The sequence below is a fragment of the Condylostylus longicornis genome, unplaced genomic scaffold (genome assembly GCF_029603195.1).
Source record: "Condylostylus longicornis isolate FDR11 unplaced genomic scaffold, ASM2960319v2 ptg000004l, whole genome shotgun sequence".
NCBI lineage: Eukaryota > Metazoa > Arthropoda > Insecta > Diptera > Dolichopodidae > Condylostylus > Condylostylus longicornis.
The window spans coordinates 454,142-475,776 of record NW_026577973.1 but is presented as its reverse complement, the minus strand read 5'-3'; positions in this window follow the sequence as shown (position 1 = coordinate 475,776).

The window sequence follows — 21,635 nt, the reverse complement described above, 5'->3', positions numbered from 1 at the left end:
ATATATAGAAAAAGAAAGTTATAGTAATTGACCAAATTGGCAGCATATATTTTAGCTGAAACAAAAAACATTACAGTGAGAGTTGTAAGTGAATATATTCTGTTGCTGAAACATTCATAGTAGGAATTCGTATTTATAGTTAAATTTTAAATGTTACGCATTATTAGATGTACACATGAAGCACAAAGTCAACTACAATTCAAATGTTACAAATCAGATATGTATGCTACTACAGATTAATTATGTATTCAATATGTGGAGGCAGAAATATTCCTAATTTTTGCAATTTTTTTAGCAACTTCAGATATAAAATTGAAGTTATGTTTTTGACTACCAAAATAGTGACCAGTTTTATCAGTCTATATAATAATATATTTTCATAATAACTGAGAACAACCAACTGATATTTTGATGAGAACAACCAACTGATAATTATTGTCAAAGAAATGACAACAAAAATAAACGGTATATATTATTCAAACAGTTTTCTCAACAGTATGATGTGTTCAAAAATATAAGTTTGTGTTACATTTATGTATGTGCAATGTGTCAGTGCACATTATTCGATTTAAAATAAACACTGCAAATTTCCCATAAAAAAAAATATATTTATGGAAAAATATATTATTGTATACTATATTTGTACATAATCTGCCAGTAATCTTATGTAATTTTACATTTGTATTCTCACTCTTTCGCGCAAAATGTCACACTGAATTTTTCATATCAATGTGTAATGTTTAAATCAGGTAGATATTGAAAATTTGTCAATAATATGAACAATCATCCATTTTTAGCACTTCTACAACAAAATTGGAAAAAAGCGTATTAGTTTCACTTTTTCGGCCAGTGCATTTGTTCGTTCATTTGCTTTGCTCAACACCCTTTGAGATAAAAAGCTCAAAACATTTCACAAATAAAAATTTTGGGAAAACATTAAAAAGTAGCGTCTTGCTCTTATTGGCGCAAAAAAGAATAGTCAAGCATTACAATTAAAACCTGAAACTTGTTTTTAAAAAGGGAATTGTCACTTGTTCACGGGAAAAGATCTACTTTACAAACAATTTGTTTGATCCGAACTTATGTTTATTAAGTTATATTCCAATAAACATAAAATTTGGAGCATTCTTTTAAGTTTCAAAGGGCCTTCGAGAAGCAGCATTCGTTGAAAAATTTTTCTATACGAGCACCTAATCAACGACATTTTCATAGATTTTATTTCCTCTTTGAAATAAATCTTGTGCCGGAATTCATTTAGTTATTGAAATAATAAGGTATGTGCGGTTCATTTTGTTCAATTATTTTTTACACATATAATATTTTCAACCCCTGACATGCTATCAATTTATCGAAAACTACATTGTATGCACAATAAACATAATATTAAAAATGTAGAGAAATATAAGATGAAAATATTTTAAATACGACTATTAATTTACATAAATATCTAATTTACATAATATTAGGTACCTATACACCATATATATTATTTACACTATACTTTAAATGTGGGCCTAAAAAACATTTTAACAATGTAATAATCGTGACAGTCAACACCGTCATCTGTTATTAAATATTGATTAAAAGCTGAAAAATTTTTATGATAAAAATAAATAAAATGATGTCACTATTTTTTCTATATTTATCTACTTCGTGTATTACATTTATTGGTATATACATAATTTTAATTTGCCAAAAAAAAAAAAGGAAACCGAAAGGATGTTGTGAGCACTAATGATAATAAAAATAAAGGCTTAATGATGTATATACGTTTATTTATTTATTATTCACTGATTATGGCTCCTCAAGTATGGCTAGAGTTTATAAAAAATGAAAATTTGGATAAATAAAATAAAAGAAAATAATTTTAAGCAAAAATTTTATTAAACAATTTGAGAATTTGTTATAAAAAGGACATATTAAAGTTATTTTTTAAGATAAATGAAAAAGATACAATGAAATTTATAATCTTTATAATGCGATGAAAAATACAATGAGAAAGGCGCAGGTTTTGCAATAATATATAAAAGTATATAGCTATCTACAAAGTTCTCAATAAATTTAAGTTAGATACCCTTAACATGTTAATGGTATTCCTTGAAAATGACAAAAAAATTTACTGTACTAGTATAAAATCAAATTAAAAAATTTTATATTAATTGGTTTTTATATTTTTAAATAAAGACATTTGTTTTATAGCTTCGTTAAAGCTGAACATTTCGTTTACACAAGAAAAATTATCCTTTATATGTTTGTAATTATCAAATTATTGTAGCTAGCACTAGAATCTTGCTTCAACATATCATTTTGTACTTCTATACATTAATAAGGGCTAAATTTTGTAAAAGTACAATACGATGTAATCTTCTCGCATTTCATTTAACTTAATAATAAAATATATAATAAATTTTTACCGATATTTTAATCAATTCTGTCTCCTTGTATAATAGTTAAAATATGCAATATACCAAAATCACACTTTAAAGCGATTTCAAAACTTTATTTTTACAAAAAGACGATTACTTTTAAAAGACTTTATATTTTACAAAAAGACGATTTTCAGACTTTATGTTGCAAATTTTTAAAATTTTCCTTCAATTTATTAAAAGAAATAATTAAATACTCTTGGAAATATTAAATGTCGATTCGATGTTATCGGACAAAAAATTTAATAAACTAAAACATGAGAATAAGGAAAAACAAAATAAAATGTAAAAAAAAAAAATTTACCAATTTTTCATTTCCTTCCGTAAAGAAAAATCTTAATAAACAAAATACGTATACAGGGTGTTTCACATTACATTTAACACGTTTTATTAGCAAAACTATGAGAGATATAAGAATATGTTGTGATGACTTAAAAAAAAAAAAAATTAAAAAATACATGTTTTCGTGAAATATTCAGTTTAAAAAAAAAAATGTGAAAAAAGCGAAAATTCCACCTTTGGCCAGCTTCATGGCAAAAACTATGACTCGAAAATCTAATCGAAAATTAAGAAAAATCAATCACCTGCAATCCGACGATCGGTTTTTGTCGGATGGCTCCGAAGTTATAAACATTATTATTTATATACAGAAAAAATCTGGTACTTTTCTTTCCACAAGCTGTAGTTCGAAGACGAGTATATATATTATATACACCCATACAATTTTCTGCTCAAAATTGATCAAAGAATTATTCCTGAAATTATTTGCCATCTTATGCGAAACACCTTGTATAGTGCTTTGTCTATTTTGTATTTTGTTCTATTATTAATATCAACTGTTATTAACTGTAAGTTACTGTTAAGTAATAAAAGTAAAAGAACAGGAATTTCCCATTAACATCCCAAAAGTATAAAAAAATACAATAAAATTAGGTCAAAAGTTTTTCTATATTCATGTGGCTTGTTAAAACAAAATATTCATATAAATGAAGTTCATTAAGGCAATAATTCATTTTTACCCGTATTATCGTTAAACTAGAAGTAAATTTTCTAATAAAAATAAAACATATATAATGAAAGCATATTATATAATAATATAAATGTAAATTAAGATAGATTTAGAAAAACGAAAAATGAAATATTAACATTTAGATTAAGGAGATGTTTGCTTATAAGATTTGCGTTATCTTTTTTTTTTAAATATATTAACTAAAAAATTCGATAAATTAAGTATTTAAAAAGTCAAAGTCTACTGTTAGTATGCCAAAATTTTAAATAAATTAACACCACTGCATAAGTCAACAGAGGAAATTTATGTTTCAACTTGCTGCGAAATTACAAAACTGAAAATGTAGTCATTGAAACTGTTGCTATTATATTAGAGATTGTATTTGGCGTTAATAAAATTTCATAAAATTTAATCAAAAATTACTTTATTTTTATGTCTAACACCAAAGTGTATCAATACTAATTCAATATTTTCCTGTTATTTATCAGAAACCGGAAACCAATAAGCCAAAAGTTATTGTAAATAGTACACTTTCTATATAGAAGTGAAAATAAATTTTTTAGTTGTTGTATTACACTGAAATATATCAGAATTATTGCATACGTTTAGGATGACAATAAATAATTTAAAAATGGTTAATATATAAAGGTCGGAATCGACATCTAATTATGTTAATTAAAACAAGTCATTATACTTTTGTATGAGAGTTTGATTACTTACATATTAATGATCTATTCAGTAGAATTATAAATAAAAGAAAAAATAGCCTTACTTCAAGTGTCTTCTATTGAAAAACGTCTTTGTTTTTTATTTTCTTATTTTTATACTTTTATACTATTTTTTAATTTTGTTTAATAATTTCATTTGAATTTTAATTTAAATAATATCCGAGCGCATTGTATGACAATATTGTATGACAGTTTTATCTATACACTATACAATTTTCATGCAATACTGTGGTAATACTGATTAAAAAAGCATCTACAAATTTTTCTATTCAGTAATTGAATAATTACAATCGAGTTAGAACGGAGTATGAAAAAATGAAATTAACTGTACCGCAATAACATTAACTTATTCAAATGTTTCTGTAAGTGTTTCGTATTCAATTCTTTCTTCAAAACTTTGTTACTGTAGCCTTTAGAGCTTAAAAATTTTAATAAAATTAATAAAAAAAGTGTTTGTTTTTAACAAGAAATTCTATTTTCATCCAACACAATATATTTTATTTTTAAACAACGAATTGTTAAAAACAATATTAACCCTGACAAAGTTATTTACGAATAAGAATATTAACAAAATCTTTAAGGATCATCCTATGATATTAGAACAATATCCGGAAATTTTTGGTTGAGTTCATACTTAATATTATTAATTTTTCACACAATTTATATTCGTGAAACTTTATAATCCTTTGGTAATTAAGTCAAAATAGAACAAAACCTACTTTACGAATGAATGCATAAAATTATAGTAATAGTTTTCATATTCTGGTTTGTATATGTAAAAGCTTCTTATTTGATATATTCAAGATTTTCCTTTTTGAGTATCGGAAAAACGTAAAATTTTTAAGAAAATCTATACCAGATGCGAAATCTTTGTGTTAACCAGCGATATTCAATTTATGAAAAAATTTTGTGTTCTTTAAATTTTATAAACAATTTATGACAGTATGCTTCTCTGGCTGCTAATATTTTTATAATATTCACACAACTTCATCAAAAAATTCTATGAAAAATTCGTCTATTCATTTCGACAACAAATTTAACTCAAATATTGAATTTCAAGAAATTCCGTCAACTAGATCTTCAGACATAATAAAAAATATAAAATCGACATTTTTTCGGTTTCCAAGCTCTGATATTCCCAAAGAAAACTTATATTTTAACGCTCTGAATTAATTAATCATTAAATTTCAAGAAAAATTGGTTGATTATTTCTACTTATATTATCTACTGATCACATCAGATTTTTGTGTATCTGGTCGGTAAAAAGTAATTTTAAAATTTCGTTTAATAAAACTTAATTTTAAGTATTCCATATAGTTAACAAGTAACATCCCACTTTAAACCAAATGTTTAATTCAATTTTCTTTTGAATAACAAAATAATAAAAAACAAAAGCATTAATTTAATATTCATAAACAACGTTTTGTTTTTATATTAAGTAACTGTTATGGAATAATGTTTTGTATTTGAAAATCTTAATAAAAATTTCCTTTTCTATTTGCCTTGGTTTTGTTCATAATGATATTTGAAAACCGGAGTACTTTAAGCACGTTTCATTTTATATCTATTTAATGCAAATACGTGAGTTATTTTTTAAGGATAATTTAAAAATTTCACAATTTTCAAATAAATTTTTTTTTTTAAATTTTATAAAGGAAAAAAGTGAAAAATGGATTTTCTTAAATAGACAGACCCGTTAACATTACGTTGAGTATAACTGCAAGACAATCATAAACAAATATATAAATAAGTATGCATGCACAGAGAAGTGTTAGCGGGAAAATAATAAACTTCCAAATCATTTTGTGTGGTATATGCTGAAAGACTTTACCAAAATGCCTAAAATATTTCACATTGTACAGGATGCCTTAGATTTGAGACAAAGATGACAAACAATTAAAAATAAGACAGCAGTTTTTTTTCTTTTTTCTTGCTTGTAAAATTCCAAGACCTCAGGGTTTGGTTCCATGAAAACCTCTATTTTGTTTGTATTAACTACTTAGGAAAAATGTGGTGCAAAGGGCCGACTAAGCCTAGAAAATTCTATTTTCAACAATATAGCAGTGATATACCAGACTTTTCTTTATTTTACGGAATATATAAGATTTTCTTTTAATAAATTCTTCTTGAACCGCAATATTTACTTATCATTATTTAATAAACACTTTTTTTAATTAAGCAAAAGATATTCTGAATTTCGTTTTGATACAAAAAATGTGACAGAAACTTGAAGAATACTTGAAGAAACTTGAAGAACAAGTTTATCAAGTGTGCATCATTTGTTATATTTCTAGGTTTGGAAAAATATAAGAAAGAGCGATTCGATAAACTCAATATAAAAGAATGAGGCTCAATCACTTGTAAAGCGAAAAATTGTCTCAGATACATTTTTTATTTATCTGTCGTAATTTAGGGTCACTTGTCTTCACCGTATTCACTCTACCACCTTCGATTTTCCTGTCCTGTAGTACTGCATATTATATTTTATTTTTTTAATTCATTAAATCCTTAATTCTGCATTATTATTTCCACCTCCCCATACTAAATTGAACAACAATGAATATGCTATAAGATAAAATTTGAATGGTACCTTGATCTAAAAAACTTAATTTGAAATAACATATTCCAAATTATTTATGGTGAATTATGTGATATATATATATATATGTATATACTGAAAATTAAATTATTTTCATTTAAAAAGTATCTCATTTACTCTAACATCTTCGGTAAACAAAATTGTGATAAGCACTCTTTAAATTAAAAATAATATTTTTGTTTTTAGTTTTGTTAAAAAATATTTTTCAATTTTTTCCAACATAAATTAATGAAAGGTCGAAATAAAATTTAATATTTAATTTTGGAATTGAAATATGGAAAATAAAGTTTTTTACACTTGTATCACAAATTAAAACAAATTTTGTGTGTTGTACATGTTTAGTATAGTTGTCTTAAAGGAAGTATTAAAATATGCACCTGAGAGGTATGCAATTCAAATATCAAAATATTTAAAAAAAATATAAAATACTTTTAATGGAAATAAATTTTACAATTTAGTTTTAAACACCTGAAAGTTTTTTGCAAAATAAAAACAGTAAATAAAATTTTTTTATAAATTTTTGGTCAATTTCAGTAAAAAACTTTTATTATTCACAAAGAAATAGGGTCCATCCAGGTACAATGTGCAAAACATTGGGCACAATTTTTTAACATAGCTCATTGAACTTAGAAATTTTACCTCAATAATTGATTCAGTAGAAAGTATAGTTTTAAGTAATTAATTAAATTTCACGTTTCAATGCTCAGAAAATTTTAGATCATCACAAAGAAAATAAATTGGTAGATAATGTGAATGTATATTATAAGAGCAATAACATTCGATTTCCGACATAATAAAGTCTTGAAATTCATAACGAAGACTTGTGAAGCAAAAATAAGATGAAAATTCGAATTTTTTTTTATTTTCTTATTCTCTTTTTGTTAAGATTTATTAGTTTAGAATTTCTAATTACAAAATTTTTAAAAAATATTTTACATTTCTCCTGAAAATGCAAAAAATCACATAAACGGTTTTTATGCTAATTCAATATTTTTAAAATCGTGTGGCTCCACAGACACCTCGTCAGCAGAAAAAGGTTAAAAAAATTTCCTGTCAAATATAGTGTAAACAATGTAAACCCTTCGAACATCCTAGTACACTATGGTCACAAATAAAATTTCACTTTAAGAACTAAATGATAACAAACCAAAGGTTTATAGTTAAAAATTACACAACTGCACACACACAGAAAGATTAATAAATTCAAATTCATTTCAGAAAATAACAAAATTATTTGAACTTTTTATATTGAAATTTACATGTACACGTTTTATACAAATAACCTTATTCAACAAAACATAAATAGTATCGCATATTTACAGATGATTACTAGAATACCTGTTCCACTTACTTATTACAAATATTTACATTTAATTTCAAATAATCTAATGACTACAAGCAATTTTGTCTTATTCATGTGTTTCCTAAATAATGTAGGATATCGTAACATACACTTATTTTACGTGTAATTTAAATTAAGTTTTACAAAATAATTGTTTAACAATGCAGCAACGACTATCACCTGAGTAATATTCAAACCAAATTCAAATATTAAAAAATGGATTGTGGTCAGTACATAACCGATCACATTTTCTACTTTTTTCATTATACGAGTATGCATATTCAAAGACCAATTTAAAATGTGCCTTTTATATGAATACTTCAAAATTTTTATACATTTCTTCAAATTTTAATATTTCAAATTTTAAATACTTTAAAATTTAAGGCAATCTGGATTTTGCAAATTAGCCATTATAGTTAATAAACAATGAAAAATGTAAACTTCGGGAATACGATTTTTCTGAGAAGGTAGTTTGTTGTTGATGGCATACGAAACCTTAAACAATTTAAAGGCTTTCCTTGAGTATTTTCATTTTCGTATATACTATATATTTATGGTTGAGCGCATCAAAACGGTTCGCATCAAAAATGGTCTCCGATTTTCATAAAAGCTTTGTATCTTTCCTATTTTTTAAATTAAGTATTTGTATATTAAATTTCGACAAAATCTGTGAATTACAAAAATTATGAAAATGTCAAAATATTGTTGCTCTGATCTGAGGTGTTCAAAATGTCGACATATACCTCATACCAGAAATAAATTTATTTGTATAAGTTTTCATCAGAAACATTTTATAGGAACTTAAAATATTGAAGACTGACAGCCTACGAACACCACACTAAAGATATTCGTTTGTCATTGCTCACACAGAGAAAAATTCATTGTTGCTTATTTGAAATTTATGTGAAATTTGATAATAAAACAATACCGCCCTTGCATTAAACAAAGCGCTTAATAAAAAGACCAACAAAATTTACGTATGATTTTTAATGTGTAACAAGTAATCATTTAAAAATTATGCATTTTTATATTAAGAGAACCCAATCCATAAAATTAATTTTACACAATAATTCATATATGCAAATTATAAACGATGTGTTTAGCTATATATTCTATTCGGTGAAATTATAAGTGATTTTATGGAAAAAGTTTTAAAGAAAATTGCATACATTTTATTACAAGAATGAAGCATGTGATAAAAATAAAATTGACATGGTAAAAATATTGCACAAAAGCAGCCTTAAACAATTAAATGATGCAAAGTAGAATTTCAATTCTTTGTAAATGTAAGAATGTTTAATGAATCTTTTTGATAAATTTTCCCCAAAGAATGAAGGGAAAGTTGTGTCATCCAATTATTTCTAGATTCCTTCGAGTTTTACCGGTTTATACTAAATTAAGTCAGACATAACTATACAGTACAGAAATAGGCCATCAATGTAAAAAACTTTTATACTTAGGTGCAAATTTATTATTTTTTTTTTTATAGTAAACAGATAAGATAACTGGGGAATGCTTTAATCTCAAAATTTGTTTATATTTTAACAATGAATTTCAGTAGAATTTAAGAAGTTCTGCTGAACTTTTCGTAGATTTTTCGATATCTAACAATTACGGAGTACTGTGTTTGATATCGTAAAACTTACGGGAACATTTATAAATCATTTATTTATTAATGGAAAATGTGCTGCCTTATATGCCATTTAGTTTTCTTTAAACTTCTCAATGCAAATCAATGCATTCAAAATGAATTTTAACAATTTACAATATTAACAAATTCTTTAAAATCAATACTTCTTAGTAAAATATTTAAATTATTTTCATTTTAAGTCATTTTTTTAGAATAAAATTTTTAAAAGCAATAAAAATTTTAAATTTTTGATAAATACACAAAAATATATACTAGTATTTGTTTTTCAAGAAAGGACAATATTTCAAGATAATTCTTTACAAGCTTATATCAAATAATAATCAAATTTCGTAAAAAAAAAAATCCTTTTTTAGTTTTAACATTTGTAGGAAATATAAACATTATATTGCTGGTCGAATCAACATAAAATATAAATACATGAACTCTCATATTTCATATTATTATTTAAACATGTTTTCCAATTCCGTATTATGTACTGAAATCATATAAATACACATTACATGTTTTGGATAATAATGTAAATTGTAATAAAACATGATAAATAATAATGTTATATATTATAAGTAAATAGAATATTTAATAAAGATTTGTTAAATAAACATCGGAAAATAATTTTTAAAGCATATTCTGATTTGTTTTTACAGCAAAAATTCTTTCAACTACGTATATATACACACATAGTATATGTGTTAAGTGTACAGTATAAAATATATTGTATAATTTGAATGCATATGAGATGTATCAAAAGGATATTTGTAACTACTTTTCTATTTTCCTAAACAAATGATAAATAAGATTTTCATTTTGTGTTCTTTTTGATTATTTCACATAGTAAAATGCTATAAACTTGCTCATTTTCGTCTTAAAAAAATGAATCTGACTATATGGATAGAGATACTGACTGTATTCTGAACTGTAGTTCAATTAAAAAAATGTGATAATTCTTATAAAATAGATGCAATATTTGATTCAAATTGAACTAATTCTTGTTAATTTCGAAAAAATAATTTCATGTGTAACAAAATAATCAGGTTTTCTCTAATAGAATCCTTTTTTTATATAATATCAAATTGTATAATTTGTTGGTAAAATATTAATGAAATTATAATGTGAAAAAATATCGAACAACCATTATTTATAAATAAAATTTTCTAATTCTGTTAGAATTTCTTAATATCCTCATAATGTTTTAGACATAAATATAATTTTATATTCACATGTCATAAAATTTAATGTGGTTGACACGGAGCCAACTTATATTGTACGTATTATATTACAAATCAATTATATCATGAGACGTATACGTACAAGTTTTACATTTTTATGCATGCAAATTAATTTTCTCCCTTTTATTCTAATAGAAACTATGGAAAATCAATGAATTTCTTTAAGAAATAAAATGTAAATCAAAAATTTAAAAATAATAAATGAACCAAGCATTATACCAAAAAACCAAAATTTCATGAAGCAGATAACGAAAATTGGCAAAATATCAAATTGTTATTTTTAATTTAAGGCAAAAATATTAACCAATTTTTCACCGAATTTTTTTACGATATGATAAAATTTTAATCATAGTTATAAATTTTTAAGAAACAATTCCTATTTGGATTAATAAAAATTTTAGATAATCTCACTATATGCGTAGATATGTAATAATCTCATTCTAAGATTTCATTATTGCAGCCGGAAACGTTTTGTTGCATTTTTTAAAATAACTCTGAGCACTTATGCAACCTCAACTGTACTTTTAAAGAAAACGATAGTTCTGTTCTTTTTTGTAAACGAAAGTTTAGAAATATAACTTTAAAGATTTCTGAGATATGGGTGAATTACTTAAAAAGCTGTGTGTCAGTTACTAAAGCCACGCAGCTTAAATTGTAAAATTTTGTTGGAAAATTTAATGAACTTGATTCATTCAATTTTTTTCATCTCAGTTACTGCTAAGATAGTAGAGATAAATTTACTTGTTATGTATCGGGTTATTTATAAATTTAAGGTCTATTTGAACCATTTTGTAAAGGCCAACAGGTGCAACGTTTATAAAAGACATGTTGTAATAGCAAAAAGCTCATTTGTATATACGCATATTAGTAATTTCTTACAAAAATATTTATTGAACACATTACTAAATTCTGAGTATTATTGTAAAATCCTTCATTATTTAAGACCTTGTTATATAACAAAATTTAAGATTTTTACTATAGACATAGCACAATCTGCAAGGAAAATTACACATAAAATATTTTATTAAAATTTCCAAAAGCAATTCCAATTGTAATTCACTTTATACTTGGGAATTGCCAAGTGATCTCTTTAAAGTAATTCATAAAATTCAAGAATTTACCTTTCTAAATTCATATTCACATAATTCCTTTCTTTTAATTAAAATTACCACATACGGTACCTTGATTTAAAAGAACTATAAGGATTTTATAAATGAGCAATATTTTACAATAAAAATGCCTTGTTCACAACTTGCATTATTGCAATTTGCTTACTTGTATGCATTTAATTTTTAAATTTTTAATAAGGTAAGAGATTACTGCTTAGTATGCAAAATATTTTTAACAACATGAGTTTCTTTTATATTTACTTCAAAAGAATTTAATTAAAACTATAAAATAAAAGTACAAACCAAAGATTATTATTTAAAATTTTTATTTTCTAAAACAAAATACACAAATTTTAAAATTACTATATTCGAAAGGTGTATAATTGTATGTTAAAAACGTTAGCATTAAGAAAAACAGTTTACAGATGCTTTAACACTCATTTAACATTCCTCTTTAGCCATTTTAGTTTAGAGTTTATGTATTGTGTATTGTAATGTATGCATAGCTTTAGCAATGAAAACGATCTAATCTCTTTTCTTAGCATATAGTTTTGCATAAATTTAGGAGAAATTTAGAGTAATATTTTTTGAAAACTAGCGCTTGCATTGTATCGCTAATTGATGTGGTTAAGACAAAAGGGTATACTTTTCAACAAAAAGACAACAATTAATATTTGATTTTGATTTTCATAAAAGTTCGTTTAGAAGGTCCCTTATTTTAAGGATATCATAAACCTTATATGCATAAAAATAAAAGGGATACGACAACTTGAAAAGGAGAAACGTTGAGAAAAAAACAAATTTGTTCTGGTAAAATAATAATTTTAACGATATCTTGGAAAAATTCAAATACTTACGAATTGCTTGCCATATTTGAGAAAAATCATTCTGAAATTTAGTGAAAAAGTGGTCTAGGATTACATTATGTTTCAAAAGTCACTCTGATATTAGTGTTTATAATTTTTTATGATAACAGATTAATCTTTCCATTGTTTTAGAAACAAGAGTTTTTCAAAAACTTATATTGTCATAAGTTTTAAAACCTATTAATTTAGAGGGGAAGGCGATACTAAATTAAATTATTCAAATAAAGCAATAATGTTATTAAGATCTAGTTATGTACCAAACTTCATCTTTCTATGTTTAGCAGTGTAGATTTTTTGTAAACGGTGGAGCAAACAGACGAATAAACAGAGGGATCGAACAAAATAACGAAATGTAAGTTTATTTTATATTATTTCAATACATAAGTAAATATGGCAACTCTATCAATTTTTTTTTAATGCAAGAATCATTTTAAAAATTGAAACATTGAAATCTGGTGTTATACACCAGAAACATTGAAATCTGAAGTTATACATTGCTTACCGTAAAATAAAAAACGCTTTTGTTTTAATTCAGCATTAACAGTTTTTATATAACAATAAAAATATAAGTCTAAAAGACGTGTTTGACACACTTTCATTTCCGTCCTTACAATGTGCCTACATTCATAAATAAGCGAAAACCTAGTAAATTTATGTAAAGCAAGTGAAACTTGTATAATTATGAAATAAGCACATACGTACGCATGTAATAAGTAAGATTTTAAAGTAGTTATAGTTTCTTCCAGTTAAAATTAAATTCAACGTTTCACCACAACAAACAATTACAAAAATCTTAAATTATAAAGATCTTTTTTAAGATTTACGAAGCTATAAATAACTCAAAATTTTTATTAAAAGCAAAAATTTCAAAATATGAAAATTTAATTGTTTCATGTGGATAACCTGAGGCATGTAATCTCGAGATATTTTTTTCATTTTTAACAATTAGTATGTTTTAATTAAGAAATTACTTCGAAACTTTTCCCAGGTGTTGCAAGTGAAAAACAAAATTTTCGTAAGTAAAAAGTGTTTGAATAGCATATTTTTCTTTAATATGGTAAAATTCAAAGTTTAATTAATAATCTGAATAAAAGTTTGTAAAATTCATGAAACCGACTTGTTTTTTTTTTTTTTGCAGAGCTTCTTATACTTTTTGCAATCATCCTGCAAAATTAAATTTCCTTCAATATTAGCCTTGTTCAAATGCATATTTCCATAGTATTAAAAAATTTAGCATTGAAATACAATGGAAATGATTTATAATAATGAATTCATCTTACTAAATCTCTCACGTTTCTAACAAATTTCTTAGCAAAGATAACAATCAAAATATATGCAGATAGCAGTAATTCTCCAGCCGTTTCTTCAAAACAACTGAATTTCCTAAATAAATCTAGAACAATTCTTGAAGTTCTCATTTTATATCAGCTTGGTCCCATAAGTAAAAAATGAATGAATACAAATGAAATTTAATTTATTTTTAATTATTAAGAAATGAATCTACTAGAAATTTTAAACTAATGACTTACCCGTTATACACATTTATAGAATAACTATTTTCTTTTTTTGGAAAAATTTTAAAATGAAGGTAATAAAAAATATTTCATTACCACAAAACCACATTTCAAGTATGTTTTCATATGTAAGCATGTGAAATTTTAAAAGGATCTTATATAACGTTATTTTTTATTTGAAAATATTAAGCATACATTTAAAAAGAACATTTAATTAAAAAATATTTATTTTATGAAAAATCAGGAAAAACATGGATTTCCAATGAAAAAATTAAAATTAAGTAACTTAATCCTGAATTCTTTATTTAAAATAAAAAGAATTTCCAGGTATTGTCATTATTTCCTTCAAAAAAAATTTGTCTTTTTAACATCATTAAATTTAAACTTCTTTTTAACATCATTCTTCTAAATTATTCAAATTTTTATCAAAAATGATAAATGAAACTTATTCAATTGAGGAAATTTAAAATTACGAGTATATTAACAGTAATAATAGTGTTATGACAGTGTGAAATGTTCGGAGGATAACCTTTAGTATGCTAATAGTGCTCTTGTATTTCCCCATCTATAAAAATAAACTGATTCAAAGAAAAAGCCAAATAGAATTACAAATTAGATTTCTTCAACCATATTTTTTAAACCATTCACGATACCTTCAAAATTCCTGCCTATATTACTTTAGCTAAATCGTTTAGTATATCAAGGTGTATAGTAATGTATATGGTGTGTAATATGGAGAGTATTGTTTTATTTCAATAACTGTTCAAAAATCACAAATATTTGGAAGTATTTTTTAATCTTTATAAAATCCAATAAAAATTTATAATTACTTGAAATATAATTTCAATATTATTATTAATTTTTCGTATAATTTATAATTTTATACCATCATTTAAATTAATTAAAGGTCAACTCTTCTTAACCAATAGAATCAATATAAAATTAAATTCTATAAAATTGTTGGAAAAAATAAAATATTTTTACCTTTTTGTTCTATTACCAGTCAACATAATAAAAATTTATTTTTTGTAATATTTTATTATTGTGGGTTTGATTTTATTAGCGGTAATTGTATAATTATTATTAATACATAAAAAAGAAAAACCAAATTTAAACACATGCCTTAAAAGTCCTTGTTTTTATGCTTAAAACCTTGAATAAAAGCGCTAATATACTCACAAGAAAAAAATTCTAGCGAAAAAAATATGTTTTTCTTACCTTGCTTTCTATATTGATTTCTAATTAGATGTAAAAAGAATATTTTCCAGAAGCAATTTAATATTGATGTACAAACAAAAAACAATGTTGCTCTCTTTAGCATAACAATAATTTTTTCCTCAAACTTCATCAGTTAGCCTATATTTTTCAGAATAAGAAAGTTTTACTATATAAATACATATTTTTAAGAATATCAGATTTTTCATTATAATTCAATATTAATATTCCATTAGTTTTTATATATTTACTTAAAGAAAATTTTGTATTATTTAATGGGATACCAGCCCGCGCATATAAATTAATATACAGGAATTTTTCAATTCTCACAATCGCTTAAAATTGATTTTGTTGTTATTTTTGATTAAATAAGAGCCGTTTATTGTTTGGTTTTTGTTTTAATTTAAAGGTTATTATTTATTTCATTTATTATTTAAGTTTCACTTAAAACATAATATACGAGTAGCATGACTTTGTGGTCAAAATCTCACAAAAGCAATTGACTCAGCGTATGTGACAATTGCAAACTTATGCCAATTGAACAACAAATACATAGACTAACTTTTCGGTAGACATATAATTAATTTCTGCATAAATTTGAATACAACAATTTTTTAATTAATTACTTAATAGTTATAAACTATGGAAATATAAAATTTTTATATTTTTTGCAATGCCTTGTGGTTTTAATTGGAGGCTACTTGATGAATTTGCAACTCGTTTCACACAACAATTATGATTTATTTTCATAAATTTTGCATAATTTTAGGCTTGTATAACATCTTGAATAACTTTTTCCGTAATAATAGAATACATTGACTCGTTTCATATAATTATTGTCGATTATTCTTGTTACCTTTATTCTCTTTTATTCGAAACTCATTCTGTGTAGGACAATCGTAATAATTGGTATCAATAATATTGTTGAATTAATAGTTCATAAGTAACTTTTAAATTTTTTTTCAAAAAATTAAAGTATCTAGTGCTAAGTGTGTATTTGCATGTTTGTGGTGGAACCTGCAACATTATACAATTACTATATTATTTTTATTAAAATATTTATTTGTATAGTCTGAACATACTTACGTATAATTCAGAATTTTCTCACCACTCTTCAGACCTAATTTAAATTAGGTACTATTATTAGTTTAAAAATTTATCGTACTGGCTCCTTATGAATTTAAATAGTCTACCATTAAATTAGCAAAGTTCACACATTTTTATCTACAAATAGAAATTTTTTTTAATAATGTTTCAAACAATTTATAAATATATAATATCAATAGCATATATGTACGTATAAAACAACCTTTGAAAGGAATAAACAAATGTTGTACGAGTATAAAAGAAATAAATTTGTTATATTTGTACAAAACAAATTTACAATTTACTTACATAAAAATTATTTACATATTTTATTAAAAACTAAAATATATTTTATTTAAACTAAAAGATAATAGTATATAAAATCAAAAGAAATTTTCTAAATTAAATTCATTTTCTCACACCAATAGAAATTAATAACAATTTCCTTTTCAATAAAATTCTTCTCAAAGAAAATTATATAATATGCAAATATTTATATACATATACTCGTATAGGTTATACAATTTAAATTTTCGTTCTAATACACGTAACTATTAATGCTCAAACATTTAAATAATTTTACATATTATTACATATATATTATATGAAAGTGAATGCAAAAGACAGATAAATAAATATTTCATATATATAGATTCACATTTGTATATACTTGTAATGATTGTATTTAATAAGAGAATTTGTATACTTATATAAATACTTGAAATTGCATTTTTATATACAATACTTGAAATTGCATTTTTATATGCAATAATTTTATAAATTCTGAAATACTTTAAACAAAGTATGGTAAATTTAATTATGGATACTTCAATAAAATAATTAAAAAAATAAATGGAAATAGGGCTGTAGAGATATTATACATACATACATAATAATATATTGCATGTATTCATCTCCAAATAACAGACTGCATTTTAATATTCTTTTCATATTTCTAGAATAGTACAAATAAATTTCTTTTTGTAGTAAAATTTGAAAATAAATTTAATAGTATTAATTTGAGAGAAAATTTTGCAGATAATGCTCTTAGTTGAAAAATAAAATTATTTTGTGTACGTTAAAATTATTAAAGAATTTACATTCAAAAAATCTATTCCAACATGAAATTAGTAATTTAAAAGTGTTACCTTTGAATAAAATTTTTCAATATTATTCGTAGTAAGAAACTAAAATTACAAAATTTTAATTTATAAGAATAATAATATCAGGTAACCAATATTTTATATACATATGTAGCTATATACAAACAATTTTTAGGAAATTTTCAAAAAAGGATTCAAAAATATAATAAATTCTAAATATATGTGTATTTAATAATAATTCAAAAATTATTGTAAATTCACCATTCTTCAAATTTAAAATACCAAAATTTTAATTTCATTTTAATCAGAATCAGTGAAGCAATTCATCCATTTTAGTGAATTCTTAACATATCAATACAACAGCGAGTTTAAACTTAACATATGTATACATGTATTTCTACAAACCCTTAAGGAAATGAATATTTATATGAAGAAAAAAAATCATACGAATCATACGAAAATATTAAAAAACTTAATTTAAGATTAAAATTAAAATTTGTATACAAAATTAAGTATTAAAAATTTTAGGTATATATAGCGTGGAATATTCACTGAAAATTTAAATTTTTATTGGAAATACTATAAGCATGACACACTAAAGCGTAATATTGAATAAGATTATAAAAAATTTTTATGGAATAATTTTATGCTCACGAAATGAAAATAATGAAACAAAATTTTATTAAAATGTAGACATTAAAATAATCATCATTTTTTTTTTCAAATAAATAATGCTAACCTGAAAGTTTTTAATGTTCATAAAAAAAAACTTTCATTCAACATTTGCTTTATCCTTTTATTTAAAATCCTTTGCACGATAAAACCACACAAATTGATAAAACTATTAAAACTAATCGACACAAATTAATTTTGTCTCTTTTAATGAAAACATTTGCATAAATATAGAATTTTGGTATAATAAATCAATAAAAAGCTAATGAATAGATAGCGTGTTGAGTTGTTTGAATTTTCAGTTTTTTTTTTTTTTTTATATAAAACGGTCTGAGAAATCCATAAAGTTTTCATAGAAAAATGAAGAATTTTGTATAAACGAAAGGGTTTATCTTATAATTTTTCAAAGTCTAAAAAAAGAAGAGTCTCTTTCACAGAACGCCAAAAAATTTTACCATAAAATGCAAAATTTTTGACCCTAGTTAATATTTAATTAAATTTTATTGAAACTTTGACACCATATTCATGTGACAAGAAAACAATTTGGCAACTTTCATTTGTCATATGCTCTCTTTAACTTTGCTGAATATTTTGAAACAATTTCATCAGGGACAATTTTCAATGAATCTTAACATTCGTAAAAATTAAAACTATAAAATAACCAAGTAAAACTTAAGTGTCTCAAATAAACGCTATATTTTATTTAGTATTTTTAATTTTCTAAAATCAATGATATCTGATTATTAATCTATATGATGCATAAGTATAACCATGTTAGTATTCCATATTGCATTTAAATTATAAATTTAATGATAATGAATTTGAGTAAATTCATGAAAGTAAAACCTATTTGAATTTTAATAATTTTGCAGCTTAATCTTTAATGAAGAAAATTGTTCTATTTATTTGTAAAAATTATAATAGCATTAATATGTTTTGTGAAAAAAAAAAATTGGAAGTAAAATAAATCAATCTTACTCTGTATCCAATAAAGTTGAATCCCAGAAATACAGTTAGTCTTTAAAAATCTAAAAATTTTATCCGAAATAGTTAAAAAACATGTGATGTAAACAAAATCAAAATGAAAGAATAGTGCTAAATTATTTGCCGAACAAGGGCTTTCTCTTCTCGTAGAACTCGTATAGAATGCTCGTCGTAAAAGAAAAATTCAATTGTGTTTTGTAATTTAACTATATATGAATAAATTTGTTCCAACTCCTCTTATTTTAGCAACACTTTAATAAATGCAATTTTTTAATTTTATTTTTCATACAAATTTTCTCAATTAATTTTTTTTAAATTTCTCTCAAATCTTAAATTTTCTTGTTCACATATAAACTTTTTAAAGTTAGAATAAAATTACATGAATTCTTTTTCATTTATGACTATGTATGTAATGACATTGGCCTGCAACCGACTTTTATCAATCAAAATCATAATTACATTTGAAGAGAACAATAAAAGTTTTTCCTTTCTCTTTTATCATTTTTATTTCATTTACAAAGTCAAATTCATGAATACTGTGAAATAAACGAGAAATATTTATTTTTTTTTTGTTTTCCTTTTAATTTTCTTTTATCTTCATATACTTTTACATTAAATACATATACAGAAAGAGTACAAAACCAAATGTACAGTGTAAATAATTTCCTTTAATATAAATAGTAATTTTTGAAATTCATTCATCATTTTTCAAATTTTCCGTGTTTTTATACACAAATATAAAAGCAAAAATGAATTTATCAAAAACGAAAATCACTCTAAAATGTAAATATGAATGAAAAGCTAAGAAATATAAGTGTATATGTATGTGTGTGTAAAATAAAGCTTTTAATGAAAAGGAAAATTTAAAATATACTTTACTTCATATAAATTTCTCCAGGTGTACACCTATTAGAACTTCTCCAGGTATACTTAATTTTTAAGAACTTTCTTAAGTTTTGTTTGCGGAATGTGGAAAATAAAAAGTGTAACTGTATACTTCATGGTTACTATCCAAAATGGAAAGCTTTTCTGCAAGAAAAAACTTTTTGAAATATATAACAAGGATAATAACAGAAATGATAATTTTAAATACTTCTTATAATAATTTTATTTTATTAGCAAAAGTTTACAAAATTGGGTTTGGAATAAGTAAAAGGACAAAGTTGTTAAGTTATAAATGCATCGTTTTCTGCATGAATTTACAGTTATTGTCTAGTAAAAATAATAAGTAAAAATAAATACGTTAAAAATAGTTTAAAATATATGTATTTGAAAGAACTTATTTCTTATCGGAAATCTACTTGTCAATCTACCGTAGATAACAATTAGATTTCACAATTAATTACAATTAATTTTTCTCTAATTAGAATAAATATACTTTTCTCAAAGATTTTACAATTTTAACTTTGAATTTATTACTCGTACGAAAATTTTGATCTAATCTATATTAAATAATAATATTGACGAAATCAACTAATATAAACCGAAACAACTTAATATTAGCATTTATCATGAGGATGTTTTCAAATATTAAACAAAATAACACTTAATTCATAACCCATACAACTATACTTTAAATACATTACAATGATTTTTTTTATTAAATTTTAAAGATGATTTAAAATTATTCAAAAAATTCTCTTAGTTTCTAATTCCTAGGAATATCATAATTGAAATTTTATCCTTATTTTGACGCAGTCCAAACCATAATTTCTTATTTTAATATTAAACCAAAAGTGTGCTAATTAGTAATTGATACAATATATCTGTATGTATGTATATGTGCATATATTATATTTATGTATGTTTAAAAGTAAAAATGAATTGTGGTCTAAAAGTATACATATTTGAAACCAAAACATTTGTATAATTAGAAAACCACAAAAAAATATTTGGTAAAAATTTAATTTGCTTATATACAAAGACTTAAAAATAAATTGAAGAAAACATTAACAAATTTTCACAATAAAATAAAATATTATAATAGTAAAATTTTCTTTATAAAATGTTTGAATAACAAAATATAATGAATAAAGAAAACAGTAAAATAATGGTAGAGAGGAAATTTTCTTTAGACACTCAATAATCGTTGACTGCTTTCTACT